Below are 17,105 nucleotides of genomic sequence, written 5' to 3'. Positions count from 1 at the left end.
GACACAAACAGACCTTATTAGGTTCTGAGGAAAGATTCAGCTTTTCAAAAGGTAATAGGGGCTAGTGTACTCATTTTGAGTACAGAGTGCTATACAAGTTAGCATCATTCATTCTTTCATCCAAAAGTATCACTCTATGGCTAGTTAAACTCTAATACTTTGCAAACTTCGCACTGGGCAAAAAGTGGAATTTTCACAATACTTGGAGGTAAAACGAACTTCCCAGACCATCAGTTTCAGGTACCACTTACAATATGTGTTGCATCTTTTTTTTAAATTGGATTGAAGAAAAGTCCGAGATCAGGATAAATAGAGGTGGATAATGGAAATCAAAGAAGTCTAGCCAAGAAAATAATGACTTTTTCAAAGTTGCTATACTAAGGAGAGTGAGCAATGACTCTTTGTAAGAAGCTGATTTAATGAACATGAAATTGTTGTGAATGATTATTTCTGAGTTCTAGGGTATGGAGCCACAACACCATCGAAACAAGCGATTAAATTGATAGTGGTAGATACAGAGGAAATTAGTTAACAAAAATGAGCAACAACTTTAGTGTAGAATCTTCTCTAAAGTTCACGCTCCAGCGGATTCCAAAGTCAGCCGCAGTTGTTTGTATAAAATCAGGGAGTTTCAGGCACTTGCGAATCACATTAAAATAGGAAAATATTGGATTTGCCCTATGTGGTTCTGGCTAAAGATGCTGTTATTTTTATTCCAGAGCATAAATCACTGAAGGATAATGTTGTATGCTACCTATGACAGAATCAAAATGCAGTATTTATGTTGATTTTGTTATGTGCATAAACATAGCCATTTTACAGATAATTTAGTTTAGCGCATTGTTTATTTTCAACATTTATATTTGGTGAAAATGTCTTTATTTGAAAACCTGGATTCAAAATGAAATATTGATAAATGAAGGGTTTTGTTTTTTTAGGCATGTAGAATACCCCATAAGGAGTGAATTAGGTACTCATTTTCGAAGCTCTATGCAATAATTGACCATGGTATATCAAATCAAATGAAATATTTATTGTTTTCAGCCACAACAGGCCTTAACAAATAGTGCAGGTTAAAGCAAAATAATAACAATAAAATTCACAAGTTGCTCTTGAAATCACATAAAAAGGATATTCCGTTGAATTCGATAGATTTAGAAGCTATGATTGTAAATGACCTAATAACAAGCCTATTTTTTCACACATTTACTTGATAAATGCAATGGGCTAAACCTGAATACTACCCTTTTGTGCGTTGGATGCATGGCATATGTAAAAAAGAATAATTGAAAGCTGTTGAGTCTGTGATCATAAAATGCAAATGTAGAGTTTGTACATAATTTGTTCCTCGGGCAATTTTCCATAAGTTTTAATGTGTAGCCGATAAAGGCAAAGGCATCTTCCACCATGAAAATTATACTAAAGAGGACACTTACTATGTTTTTACAATGACAGTGTAGTAGAAAGTTTGCTTTATTCAAAGCCATTCAATACTGAGGATTAGTTTAAGAGGCCATAATCATAAAGTGCAAATGGGTTGGCTCTACCCTCGAGAGTTAGGTCCCCAAATGGCTGCCACACAAAAGGTACGCCTGTCTTGGTACTTAGGGACCTCGAGGCAAAGCACTTTCGCAGAAGGGTCATCTTTGAGAGACCCGGATAAAGTGCACTTGCATTTGTGCTTCCCTCAGTAATAGCCCTGCAACCAGTCAGCGCAAGGTCGTTAGATTTTAACAGAAGAAAAGACTTTCTTCATTACATTAAAAAGGGCCAGAGATTTTGACCCAGATTTAGGAACACCATTTTTTATGACGCTAATGTGGCTCAAGGAGGCCATATTCTCTGTGCTAGATTTAGAAAGTGGCGCAATGCATACATTGCGTGACTTTGTAAACACTTGGGCCACATTATGCCTGTGCCCAGGCATATAGTATGCAAGGGGGACTGCAAAAATGGCAATCTATGAAATTCCACTGCACCATTTTTAGTGGCTATTTTTAACTCCTGCACAAAGCAGGCGTTAAAAGGGGACACACCATTATTCTTAATGGGCCCTTATGTACTTTGCAGGATTAGTGCTAATTTGTTTGGTGCTAATCCTGCAAGGAACTACAATAGCATAAAAAATGATGATGTTATTGTCCCAAACCTGAGCCATTCTGTGCTGTATGTTTAATACAGTCCACACATGGTGGCGTTAGGGGACCACTAAGGGGTGCATGAAATGAGGCCCTGCATATTATGCAGCACCACTTTTCTTAAATTTGGGCCTTCGTTTTATAGCAATGTGCTAAGGATGTAAGGTGCAAATGTAAATAGTCATTCATGCAGAGTAAGCCCCACGGGATCGAAAAGTTATTGCACTAAGGGCCTCATTTACAAGAAAGTGGCGAAGCGTTGTGTCAAAATTGGAAGTGCCACGCTGCATCATTTCAGAAACAAAGGAATGTGCCACATTTACAAAAATACAGCACATCCCGGTTTCCCCTAGTGTTGGCACTAAAACTAGCTGCCTTGCACCAACGCAGGCACCCTTGCATCATAGTGCATGGGTGCCTGCGTTGCAGGGAATGATTGTTTATGTACAGTAAGGTGTCCCTTCCTGCACATAAACAATCAATAATGGCAACTTGTTACTCCTGTATATGCTGCAGAATGCACCACACATAGAAGTAGAAAATCTTCATTATTTATTGATTGTTTGTGTGCAGTAAGAGACACCTTCCTGCACATAAAAAATCATTGATGGCATTTTGCTCTTTCTATGTGTGCAGCAGAATGCCCCACACATGGTAAAAGGGCCATATTTACAAGGCAACATTAAGCCACAAAAAGTAGCTAAATGCCGCCTTGTAAATATGGCGCAGGGCATTGCGCCACCGGAGCATCCCTAGATGTCATGCTTTGGTGGCACAAGGGCCTCATAAATTAGGCCCTAAGTATCCATAAGGAGTTGACTTTCTTCTGTACAATAGTGGTACCCTAGGTGTCAACCCTCAGCTCTATGTAACAGGAGCTCATGCCCTTTAGGAATGACTTCACCGTTAGTTTGCTTCTATAGTTATTGGCTCTGGGCAAGTACAGGACAAAACAAGTTTGTCGATTTGGGAGTTGGCTTTCTCCTTAAAAGTGCTGATGCTATGATATTTCCCTGAGTATTTGCCCTTCGTGTGGCTATTAAAGCTTTTAAAATCGATGGAAGAGCCGTCTCTATTGGAGAAGACGCTGAACAGACTCCGAAAATTGTTTTTGCAGCAGGAAAAAAATTAACGAACGCACACTTTTGGGTCTAAGAAGATTGGGTGATATGTGATACCGTAAGGATTAGAAGAGTTTGATTCTCCGGATTTTTCTCTGGCTATGTTCAATGTAAAGACTAGTTTCCAACAATATACTTGGGAGTGTGCACTGAAAGGATGATAATGTCAACACATTTATAATAATAAAAACTCGAATATATGTATTTATTACAAATACGTCATTAATGTTTATATTATGGCAGCACATCGGTGAACATTTTTTTTTAAAAAGCGAAATACGTGATAATAGATTTTAGCATGAATGAATATAAATCATTTGTTGACGGTGTCATATAAACTTTGGGGATTATAGTCACTTTTAAGGTTATTTCACCCAATGAAAAATGCTCAGCCTCCGCTAGAATTTGATAAACTATCTTTGAGAGGAAACAATGTTCTGGTATTATTTTCTTACGGTAGCTACGACAGAAGGTAAAATGAGGACACTGTTTCTCTAAATTTACACATATCTTCCTCATGTAATGAGAAAAACAACCTAGCTTGCTGAGTGAAACGTACTTCCAAAAAATGACGATTATGTTGATTTGCGTGTTCTTCTGAAGCTTCAACAACTATTTCTAATTAGAAGCAACACCCTGATTGCGAGTTGTTCTTAATAAGGTGCATATTTACAACACTCTGAAAATACAAATTTCATACTCAAGGGGTGAGGTATTTTCCAAGTGTGGTAAATAGCTCCTATTACACGTTCTCAACGTAGAAATTAGGCACAGCAGACCTAACTGAAGTTTAACGTACTGAACTCTTCCTGTTTTATCCTTTTATGGCCCTTCACTCTACTATAACTTTTGGCAAGTGATATCTACCTACTAAAATCTGTCACGAGAAAACAGTGAAGCTGAGATAATTATCTCACTCCTCGAAATTCCAACCCCAACACATGTTTGATCGCACAGGTACTGGAATTCAGCATTGAACTAAATCAGAACTGTGCAAAAAAGTGTTGGATGAGAGGCGTGAATTAATCTCAGCCACTGGTAATAATTAGGCCGCATCATAGGTCTTTGTGATTTTACACACTCTGCCACTTAGGCTTGGACCCACCCATATACAAATCCGCCTTGGCCCTGGTCCAGTAGTTAGAGTCTAGGCCAACTGCCAGGGCAGGTCCTTCCTGACCCAGAACACAAGCAATCCAACATCGGTTCCGTCTATCACTTTTTTGTTGAACTAAATTAAGGCCCTAGAGTGTCAACTTTCTACATTCATGACAAAAGTGAGGCTCTCCTGAACGCTCTAGTCCTACAGCAGGAGCTGTTAAATGTAAAGCCATTCCTATGGAGGAGGATGAAATAAATTAGAAATAGGGTATTAATGTAGATATTAAATCAACTCTTTTTAAAATATGGGTGTAAATACTGTTTTAGGAATTTATGGTGAGAGAGCGTAGTTTAAACAAAACATATATTAAAATGAAATGCCTATATCAATGCTTAACGATGCTACATAGAAAACGATAATAATAGCGATTTTGCTTAAACGTGCGCTTGAATTATGACCACGATGTGTGTGGCCACCAATGTATACGCAAACTAATAATGATGAGTAAAATTGTTCATGCTATGGTTAATCAAGTTTATATTAACATTTACGATATTGCATTTACATTGAAAATCTTATAGGCCTTAAGTTAGCGTGAGCTGTGAGTTTTATCTGCTTAGCTCTCATGCTAAAAGCATTTTTCTGTTTTTCGGTGTGCTGACTCGCAAAGGGCCATGACCCTGCAAATGTTCTTTTTCTTCAACTTGGAAGATGAATGTATCTTTGTAATTCCGTTCTCAACCGCATTTCTGCTGCCTTAGTTTAAGTTTTATATACAAAATTGAAACAAATGTAGATTAATGTAATATGCAAGGACATTTAAGCCATGGACAATGGAACTGCTGACCCGAGAAGACGTGCCAAGGTATGAAGTAACCCCGGACGTGCCACCTCCGAAGACGTCAATTATGAAGACCAATCAAAATGTTATGAATAAATTGTGGGTGACAATTGGAATTACCTAATGTTTAATTTGATAGGTTAAAGATAGTGGGGTATAGTAAATGTCCAATAGAATTTTGGGGGAAGGTATTACGAAAAAGGGATAAAAACCCATGTCACAGAAGGGCCATGAGAACTAGGTAGGGAATGCTATTGATTTTATCCAGAAACTCTGCCACTCTGTTCGGTGACTTTGAGACTTATTAAAACCATCCCCATCCATAGACTGCCCCTTTACGCTTCTCCTCCTTACGAGGGAAGTGTTCCTTTGTCCTCTAGTCGAGTTTAGACTGATGGCGTTTTGACTGATGTCCTGAAGACGAAGATTGATCCTGTGTGCTGACTTAATCCTTGGAGGGTAATTATGACAATGCAATCTGTAATTTGTCTGTTTGCTTTTCCTTTCTAGGTACCAACTGCTCATTTTGATAGAGACCATAGCTAGATGTTTTCCAAATTAGTGTTCTAAATTGTTTTGCATGAAGCCCAACATGCTGATGCTAATCAGTGGTTAGGACAGGAGTTCACTTAGACTGACGCAAATAAACAAACGACTGACATTACGCTAAATTGAATTGACACGTATATGACATTTGCTGTATTCTGATCTATGTTTACACCGTGCTATGTTCTGATGTTTGTGATTCCTGCATTAATGAAATCTTATCACAGTTGCCATATCGTGACTATGCAGTTATGCTTCTTGGTATTGAGATTAACTCTTTTGCTCGTAGTTTGTAACCAATAGGTAATAAAATTCATAAAATTCTATTAAACGTGTGGTTATTCATGGCTGAAAGGTCATGATTGCATCGACAAATTGATTAATGTCTTTAAACAAAGTAAAGTGCATTGTTGTGATAAATGTTGATGACATTATTAATATATTGCTTGACATATTGATTAGCTATCTCGTCCTACGGTGTCTCTCCACTGGGTCACAAGATTCATTAGCCTAAAACGAGTCCTAATGTGTAATAAATTAACATAAAAGGACACGTTATCAATGGCATAATATATATTTCAATTGATTAAACATACTCAAGGAGATATACCCCAATCTAAATTCAGATTCCTATTTCCACATTTGTTTAGACTGCCTGACTCTCTGTTGCTTACTATTTTCTAGTACTAGCTTCAAAATTCAATAATTTTTCTATTCATAGTTAAATATAGGGAAATGATGAAGCATATTTAAAATATTCATTGCCCAGGAACATCTCCCTTTCTGTCTAATAAATGACTACATTCAAAGACTGCAGCTGGGCTACCTTAGCCACTAGACTAGTTGGCCCAGAGTTCAGCTCTCTCAGGAGAAGCAGGGGGCAGCCTACAATCACTACATATCAGATTTGTAAGCCCTGTTGTGCAAGACTATTCAAGACAGCCACTAGGCTCCCTCAACCATCAGACTACTTTGCCCAAAGGTCAGCACTCCCAGGAGGGGCGTGGGACAGCCTGCATGCACTGCATAGTGCATTTTCAAGCCCCACTGTGCAGAACTTTCCAGTATAACTGATTGGCTACCTCGGACTTCAGACCGCTGTGCCTGTCTAGAATTCAGAACTCCCAAGAGGGGCAGGCCAAACCTGCATGTGTGAAACATTCATGCATTTTAGAACACTGCTGTGCCCATCAGAGGCTGAAGAAAACTGGGCAGGCCACCCCACTTTCATCTATTTAACTGGAAAAATAGATAGGTATAAGGCCGCTGAAACATGCTTTTAAGAAGCCTAAAAATACGACCAGAGATGTAGAGATGGAGGTGTAATCTCGAAGGAGGTAGAACTGGCAGAAAGGCGCCTAGCCTTCACCAATGATTTATCCGGTCCTATAATATGCCCAGTCTCTACAGATGAGGCTCACCTCCATGTTGCTACTTCACTCATTAGTCCTGCCCCTGAACTTTTTAATGATCCCAATATTCTATCCGGCACATCTCCCAGGGTTTCAGAGCCTGCTCCACAGAGAATGGAGAGAACTGCAAAACTTACAAATCCTTCTCAGAAGGAAGATTCTTTGGAAAGACTCAATAGCAGAGGAGCCAAAGATAGCCTGCTCTCAATGGACCAGCAAAGACTGATTGATTTGTTATGCCAGAAGTTTGAAACTATTCTAGATAATAATTTTTGCTTGCTATACTCTTGGCTGTAGACTGTTAAGGGCACATTTGCAATCTTAGTAATGCCAGGGCGGGACATATAGTAACCAGCTTGATATCAATGCTGATGGAACTCTGTCCACTATTATGGCCCCAGCAGTAGAATGTGGTAATGGGTTGGTAGTAACTAAAGAGATGGCAAATACTTCTAGAAGGGATTCTGTTCATTTTGCGATTTCTAGTGGGACTTAGGCAGAGAGGATACTAGGGGATTCTCGCGGGCCACCTCAGGTAAGAAAGGTATTATTGCAAATCTCCCCTCCTCTGACTATTATAAGTCTACCACCTGCTGCTTGCCCTTAAGTGGCTGTTTTGGCTACAAACCCCATTTAAAACTAGCCCAAGAGGAATCAATGGCACTACTTGAAAATAAGGTAGTGCGCCTGCAAAGCAACAATATAAGGTTTAGCATCAACAATCTATCTCCACATTTTGATTGTGCGTAGGGTGTCATGGAGAGGTAGGTTAGCTAGACCATTTGAGGAGGATTGTGTGGTGGTTAATTTTAGATTTTCATTTTTGGCCAGTGGTATTTTGAAGGACAGCAAGCTGCTCTCAAGTCAGATTAAAGTATCTTTGTGGACAGTTGACTCGAATCTGAGCCAAGTCTGTCAGGTCTATGAGCCCAGTAACACCCGTTCCACCATTATTGCTGAACCACCCACTTCAAACAGGTTTGGGTAAGCTAATTTGTGTGTTAATGAATGATATGAAAATACCCCAGTGAGCTCTATTGTACCACCAATTAAAGATAATGTTCATGATGGGTACAGGGAAGAAATGATATAATTCTTGTATTAAAATTGTGATCTGGAATATCTCTGAGCTTTCTTCAAAGATAAACAATGAAAATTGAATATGGTATGTTAGTGAATTTGATGTCCATTTGATGCAGGAACCTTAGGCAAATAAAGATGTTTATGTTGCTTATGTGTGTTTTACTAAGGCCGTCACACCTTCCCAATACAACAGAGCACAGACGTGTCTGACATCTTGGGTTAGAACCACTTTACTGTGTTTGATAACCGAATTTTTGGTAATTGTTTGCTTATGTAAGCTTTTTTGCTCAAATGGACAAATGCATTTAGGGGCATATTTATGGAAAGTGGCGCTGCACCGAGTGCAGCACCACTTTCCTTGCCCCCTTTAACACCCCCCTACCCCCACCAGGTGTGTGCCGTATTTAAAATACGGCGCACCATGGCACAGGGTAGGGGGCAATAGCGTCATTTCTTATGATGCTATTGAGGTACTCTGCAGGTGTAGTGCCATAATATTGGCGCTACTTCTGCAGAGTACATAGGGCCCCATTCGAAAGAATGAAAGCCCCCTTTTAACGCCTGCTCTTGAACAGGCGTTAAAAGTGCCTTAAAAAATGGTGCAAGTAAATCTCATAGCTTTCCTTACACCATTTTTCCAGCTCCCCTAACGGGGGAGCACCCCCTTTGCATACATTATGCCTGGCGCAGGCATAATGTAGGGCAAAGGGTTACAGAGTGGGGCAATGCATGCATTGCACCACCCTGTAAATACAGAAGGGGATTTCGGCTTCGTTGGGCCACATTAACGTAAAAAATAATGGCGTTAATGTGGCGCACGGTGATGTTAGGCCATTATACATATGCTCCTTAATGTGAAGTTAACTCATTTTTACAATGATGATTTCACTGGTTTTGACAATTCAGCCTTATGTAGTTTTTTTCTTTATTTTAGGATTTACCAAATTCAGGGGGGATTTAAGAAAAGACTACACTCTTTATGTGGGGAGGTGATTGTAATGCCAAATTGGGAAGAGACCCCGTTCCTTTATGGCAACCCTTTAGTGTGTCTGTTTGCTAAGGTTGGTACTTCCACTAAGGACCCCAGATGAATATTGCTATCTAATTAGCTATCGCAGCTTGACCTAAGTAACGTGTTTGAAATAACCACACCTGGAATCCTCCTGCCCCCCATGTATGTGGGTCATGGGATCAGATCAGCAATAGATTATGACTTAGATGTATTATTTTTCATGCAGTGCTGGCTTGCACAGAATTGAATAAAATGTAGCTCTTCATTGCATTGCTTCCTTGCCTCATGGGTGTGCTGTATTTACTATATGGCACATTCACAAAGCAAGTGTACCACACCTATGACGCACTGCAATGCAAACTTGTATTTGTTGCACAATGAGGCATAAACCAAATCCTACTTATGTGATGCAAAGTCGACCTGCCTGACATAAGTCATATTAACATGACACAACTCTGCTTTGCGTCACGCAGGAGAGCATTATGTCGTGCGCCTTCGAAAAAGCCACACTTTTTCCTCTTCATGTTATCTTTCGTTCTAATTTTGTAAATATGGAAACAGCTACAGGCCTGCAGTGTCCAAACAGGAATCAACATGCAGCCTTGAAAAGGAAAAAGAAAGTAAAGTTTGCAGAGGAGGAAAGTCAAATTGTAATTACAGAGGCGACCAAACAGGAAAAAATTATATTGGTGACCTCCAAATTACCCTTATCAAAAATGGATGCTTTATGGCAAGCAATGGTTGAGAAAATAAATACTGTGGCACCAAGTAGAAGGCCAGTGACCAAGAGGTGGCATGAGCATAAATGTAGGTCAAAGAAAAAGCTAGCAAAGGAATATGTAGGCTGCTTTGAGTAGTAGTTGATTTCCTGGAGCTGTTGAATCCACTGGAGGAGCAGATGGCATCCCTAATCTCCGCAAAGTTGGATGCTGGAGTCGACGGTGGAGGCAACACTAAGCTGGATGCTTTACAAACTGCTCAGGGTACATGATACGTTGTAAAATAACATAGAAATGCTTTTTGTTTCTATTTCTGTAAGGTAGGGGAAGTTTTGCTATGATTTTTTGTCGTGGTTGAGTCACTTCTGTGGCTCAGTGATGATGCACAATCTTTATTTCCGTTTTCTAACTTTCTGTGGCATTGCATTGGTTTAGAAATACAAATTAGCTCCACGCACTGCATGGTGATGCCTTGTGTCACTATGGCCCTCATTACAACATTGCGGGTAAATGCCACCTACCACCATGCTGATGGCCGCCAAAATACTGTGACCGCGGAGGTATATTGCTACGGGTATTATGACCCACACAGAGAAATCCGCCACTATACAGACACTCACACAAGTCCGCCAGACCAAAGGTCAGTGATAAACTGCCGGTACCAAAACCCACACCGTTACGGCAACAGAAATACTCCCACAGTACCCACGAATCACAGCAGCGGTCTTTCAAGCGCGGTAAACCATTGGCGGTACACACCGCCGCTCTCAAAATACACACACGCTAACAAAACTACAACACATTGGACAATTCAAACTACACACACCTCACACACATACACACACCACACCCACACACTCAGACCATTGTAAAATACACACCCACATTACCCACAACCCCTTCAATGAATAAAAAGATTGCTAACTGAGAGAGAGACAAGCCAAGAGCATCGACTCAATCTGAGCAACAGAACACCATCACCCATACACCATCCACGCACCTCACAGCACACACCACAACACTTCACCCCACACACCCTCACACATACCACTCACACCAGATCCATGGCACCCCAAAGACACCCCAGGTTTTCAGAGGAGGAGCTAAGGGTCATGGTGGAGGAAATCATTCGGGTAGAGCCACAGCTATTCGGATCACAGATGCAGCAGACGTCCATTACTAGGAAGATGGAGCTTTGGTGGAGAGTCGTGGACAGGGTCAATGCCGTGGGACACCACCCCAGAACAAGGGATGACATCAGGAAGAGGTGAAACTTCCTACGGGGAAGGTGCGTTCCGTGGTAGCAAGACACCAGGTAGCCATTTAGAGGACTGGCGGTGGACCCCCACCTCCTCCTCCACAACTAACAACATGGGAGGAGCAAGTGTTGGCAATAATGCATTCTGAGGGCCTCGCAGGAGAAGCGGGAGGACTGGACTCTGGTAAATCAAATCTTTACTATTATATTCCCCACCCTACCTGCATGCCATCACAAACTCCTACTCCTACCCTCACCCCCATCACTCCACCACCTCACAAATACCCCACTATCACAACCCACCCATCCCAAAACTAAGCCCTGCATGCCACACCAATGCATGGACACCCATCACAGACCTGCATGGACACCCATCACTAAAGCGTGCACATTAGAGAGAATCACTTAGCCCACAAAATCACCACTCACACAAGGCAAAGCTGACATGGAACCCACTCTCCACGAGGCGCTTGCAGGGATCCTGGGGGCATACCACCATTCCCAGGAGACCTTGGGCCAGATACTGGCCAATTTGCAGGAGACCCTGTGGCTGCAGGAGGGAAAGTGCCTGGGGATCAGGGAGGACCTCAAACACATCCACACCATCCTAGTCACCATTGCAGGGGAGCTGGCTGACATGGCCAACACTATGAGGGAGGCAGTGGCACACCAACGGGCCTCTGACACTAGCCACACCGAAGATCAGCCCTCCACCTCCACTTGCGCTAGTGGATAGGAGGCCCGCCACAGGACCAACAGGCCACCAGCATCCCACCCCCTGCATAAGGAGAACTACCCCACAAACTGTCCCTGCAAACCCTGCAGAAGACAGAGAACATTGCCAAGACCCCCACCAGGAACTATGACTCTCCTGAATGTCACCCTTGTGTCCCACTATGTCACCCTGTCCACCTTCAACTGCCATTGCTTCCCTTCCTATGCCCACTTGGACAATGCACCTGTGATACAAAGAGACTGGACTCTATCTGGACATTCCTTCACCATCACCCCAGCCCACTGCACATCCCCATCCACCTCTTAGCACTTAAATAAACACCCTTGGAACAAATACAAATATGGAGTCTGTCAATTGATTGCAATATATATTACCTTAACAAGCTGTAAACATTTCAATCCATATGTACAGTTATATATACATTGGTATGACCTGTAGTGGGCAGCAGTAAACACACCAGGCCACAGAGATCTGAAAATAGAGATGCCAAAGGGTACAGTAAGTGGCCATAGACCTATGGAAATCAGGCTGCCATGTCCAATGTCTAACACAAAACTGAAATGTAAAGTGAAGTTACAGTGTCTTACCTGTGTGTCACTGGAAGTACTGTTGAATGAGAGAACATCTGTTGTCCACATCTTCATGCTCTGTCTCCTTTTCATCACTGTCCACAGGATCCTCCGCTGCCACAAGACCATCTCCAGGCACATCCTCTTGGAGAAAAGGCACCTGGCGTCTCAAGGCCAGGTTGTCCAACATGCAACATGCAACGATGATCTGGCAGACCTTCTTGGGTGAGTAGTATAGGGATCCACCTGTCAAATGAAGGCACATGAACCTGGCCTTCAGGAGGCCAAAGGTTCTTTCAATGATCCTCCTTGTTCACCCATGTGCCTCATTGTAACGTTCCTCTGCCCTTGTCCTGGCATTCCTCACTGGGGTCAGTAGCCCTGAGAGGTTGGGGTAACCAGAGTCATCTGCAAATATCGAGGAATACCTGTTAGCCACACACTCACCCTTAGGGACAACCCCATACCCAGACACCAACATATACTGGGTGGGTACCATGGGCTCACCTATTAGCCACACCCGGTGCCTCTGGAGTTGAGACATCACACATGGAATGCTGCTATTCCTCAAGATAAAGGCATCATGCACAGAGCCGGGATTCTTGGCATTCACATGAGAGATGTACTGGTCCACCAAACACACTATCTGCAAATTCAAGGAGTGAAAGCTTTTTCTATTCCTGAACACTTGTTCATTTCTCCGGGGTGGGACAAATGCTACATGTGGACCATCAATGGCACAAATGATGTTGGGGATATGGCCCAGGGTATAAAAGTCAGCCTTCACTGTGGCCAAATCCTCCACCTGGGAGAACAGGATGTAGCTGTGCATGTGTTTCAGAAGGGCAGACAACACTATGGTCAACACGTTGGAGAACATTGGCTGAGGCATCCCTGATGCCATGGCCACTGTATGTTTGGAAGGAACCACTTGCCAGGAAATGGAGCACTGACAGGGCCTGCATTAGAGGGGGGATACCTGTGGGCTGGCGGATAGCTGAAATCAGGTCTTGCTCCAATTGAGCACACAGTTCTTGGATTGTGGCCCGATCAAGTCTGTAGGTAAGCATAATGTGCCTGCCCTCCATAGTCGCCAGGTCTCTCAGGGGTCTGTACCCAGGGGGATGTCTCCATCTCCTATTCATCCTCAGCGGTTGAACACTAAGGTGGAAAACAGTGAGCAGAGGGTCATCTTCACACATATGTGACAAAAAAAATGCTTTTCTTCCTTTACAGAAAAAGTATGTGAAGTCGAAAGTCAGTTGATGTGCCAATGTCTGCTGTGACGCAGTTAGGTGCCATGCCCTGTGCCCCTCTGAAATGGCGGCTGCCTGACCAGTGAGGAGAGACAAGTGGAAATGAGGTAATTCTACTGGAGTTGTGCGCCATTGCAGTCGGCGGTCGATGACCTCTGCGCAACTTCACATTGGTTATCATTGGGTCATATGGGTTCCAGGAGCCAATAGCGATTTACGCTGGCAGTGACGGTAAGCACCGTCGCAGACGTGACTGCCATTTTCTATCTGTTCAATCACTTGCTACCTGACCTTTGACAGGAGAGGACCTATTCTGCAAGTGCTGCTGTGTCTGGAAGTGACAATAGCTCAAGTGTCTGTGGAAAGGGCCCCCGCCTTCACTTCGGAGGAGTTGGAGAGACTGGTGGATGGGGTCCTACCCCAGTATACTTTATTCTGTGGTCCTTCAGACATACAGGTGAGTACACTGTGAGCATGATGCGTGGGCCATGAATGCAGGGATTGCTGTGTGTGTAAGGCTCGTGTGTGGGGGCTGAGGGGTCCTGGGCAGAGTGCTGCATGTCTGGTGGTCAATGTCTGTGCGCAAGGGGATGGGAGGGATATTGTGGGACATGAGTGGAACAGTCCAGACGGTATAACTAATCTCTGTTTTCTATGCATATTTTCCTGCAGGTCAGCACCCATCAGAAAAAGGGTATTTGGCGTGCCGTTGCCAAGGAGGTGCAGACCCTGTGGGTGTTTGACAGGTGGAGCACCCACTGCCGCAAACGGTGGGAGGACCTGCGCTGCTGGGCAAGGAAGACAGCGGAGGCCTAGCTGGAGCTGGCCTGCCAATGAGGAACTGGTGCCTGTCGTACCCTGACACCCCTGATGTTCTGCATCCTGGCGGTGGCCTGTGCAGAGTTGGATGGGCAATTGAAGGCATCACAGCAGCCACAAGGGGATGAGTACAGATTCAGAATCATGACTGTGCGCACACTAAGGTTTACTTGGGTGGGGGATGTGGGCTGTGTGTGCCCCTAGGCCAGGTCAAACACGGCGGGGTAGGTGCCTTGTTGGGCAGACTCTGAAGCAGTCCACCCCAATAGTGTTAGTGGGCATCTACTACTGGGCAGGATCCTGTGGGTTTCAGGTGTGCAGCTCATGGCGTTAGGCATTGTACCCCATGGGCTGGTGACTAGCATTGTAACTGGTAGTGCATGGCCTAGTGCATAGGGCTGCTCCCAGTGTGTTGTGTACGCCAACGGTAGTGGTGTTGATGGCATTGACCAAGTGTATCCTCTGTCTCTCCCCCCTTTTTGTTTTGTCACCCTGTCCTTGTGTGCATTAGCATCATCTGGCGGAGGAGCAGAGGCACCGGCGATAGAGGGAGCTGATCCCACATGGGCCTGGAGACCAAATCCACGACGGTGAGGGCACCAGTGGGACGGAGGGGAGCACCACGATGGAGACAGGAGGGGACACCACACACAGCAACTGCTCCTCCGATGGAAGCTCCCTGGGGGTGGTGGACACCTCTGTGCCCACCCCAACAACCGGTACAGCCACACACCCCTACCAGCATAGCCCTCCCAGCAGCACCCTCAGTGTGTTTCCCGTGCACGCTCACACAGGAGGGTGGGCATCTCCTTCTCCCCAGGCACCTCAGACCCTTCCCCAGTCAGCCCTGCTGCCCTCTGTGATGAGGCTATTGACCTGCTGAGATCCCTCACTGTTGGGCAGTCAACCATACTGAATGCCATCCAGGGTGTCGAGAGGCATTTGCAACAAACACATGCATACCTGGAGGGCATTCACTCTGGTGTGGCGGCCCAACAGAGAGCATTTCAGGCTCTGGCCTCCGTTCTGATGGCAGCCATTGTCCCTGTCTCCAGCCTCTGCCCTCCAACTTCCTCTACTCAGTCCCAATCCCCTCAAGCCCAACCTATCCCAAGCACACCTTCAGACCAGCATTCACTGAAATCAACACACAGAAGTGGCTCAGGCAAACACAAGTGACACACATCATCCCACAGGCACTCACACAAACACCATCCAAAAGCAGACACACCAACATCCACTGCCTCCAATGTGTCCCCCTCCTCCTCCTTGCCCACCTCCCTCCCAGTAGCATCTGCACTCACACCTGCATGCGCTACATCCTCATCCATTACCTCCATCACCATCACGCCTATCACTACACGCCCCTCAATGGCAGTCACCACCCCTACATCCATGCACACGTCCCCTGTGTCCTCTCCCACTGTGTCTGTGACCCCTCCTCCCATAGTACACAAACGCAAGCACACACCCACCCAACAGCCATCCACCTCACAACAGCATCCAGCTCATGCACCTGCACCCAAACACAGCATACTGACCCCTCCTACATTCACTCCCTCTTCCTTCACTCCCAAACCTTCACCCTCTTCCCGCCCCAGTGTCCCTAAGAAGCTTTTCCTCACCACCCTTTACTTTTTCCCTACCCCTCCCCCCCGTCCTTCACCTCGGACTAGGGTGGTCAGAATCCAGCCCAGAACCTCAGCCACCATGTCCGCTGTGGGTTCTGCAGCTCTGAGAGGCTCTAAGTAGGCACCCGTCAGCCCAGCCAGTGTGCCACCAACACCTGCCAAGGCCAAGAAGGGTCCGCCACCAGGAAAGGGCAAAAAGGGGAGAGCATCCAGCAAGGAAAAGGAGGCACAACCAGCCAGCAAGGCCCAGGCCAAGACTCCAGCTGGCAGACGCAAGGAGGCACCACCATCTGCCAAGGGCAGTAAGGGACACAGAACGCCAGCCAGGGTACTGCAGCCTTCCGAGGCTGCACGGAAAGGGCTGGAGCCTCCCCCCTCCACTGGCAGCCCTGCCACCTGCACTGCAGGCATCACCGCCACCTGCACCGTGGCCAGCACCCCCACCTACACCGCAGCCAGCAGCGCCACAAGCACCACTGCAGGCACCACCGCAAGCACCGCGCAAGCAGCACCGCCACCAGCAGCAGCCCCAGGGGGCAGCCGTCCGAGGCTGCAGGGGAAGGGCTGGAGCCTCCCCCTCCACTGGCAGCACTGCCACTTGCACCGCGGCCAGCACCGCCACCTGCACCGTGGCCAGCAGCACCGCAAGCACCACCGCAAGCAGCACTGCCACCAGCAGCAGTAGCCCTAGTGGGCAGCAGTCCGATGCTGCAGGGGAAGGGCTGGAGCCTCCACTGGCAGCACCAAAACCGGCACTGCAACCACTGTACAGCCGTCCCCGCTGACAGATGGACTGTAGTCCTGCATCCATGGTGTGTCATGTCTCCTGCCCACAGAACATCGTGTGGATCTGACACCCAGG

Source organism: Pleurodeles waltl, chromosome 8 (genome assembly GCF_031143425.1).
Source record: "Pleurodeles waltl isolate 20211129_DDA chromosome 8, aPleWal1.hap1.20221129, whole genome shotgun sequence".
Lineage (NCBI taxonomy): Eukaryota > Metazoa > Chordata > Amphibia > Caudata > Salamandridae > Pleurodeles > Pleurodeles waltl.
The sequence above is the reverse complement of the archived record's forward strand: the minus strand, read 5'-3'. Positions refer to the sequence as shown.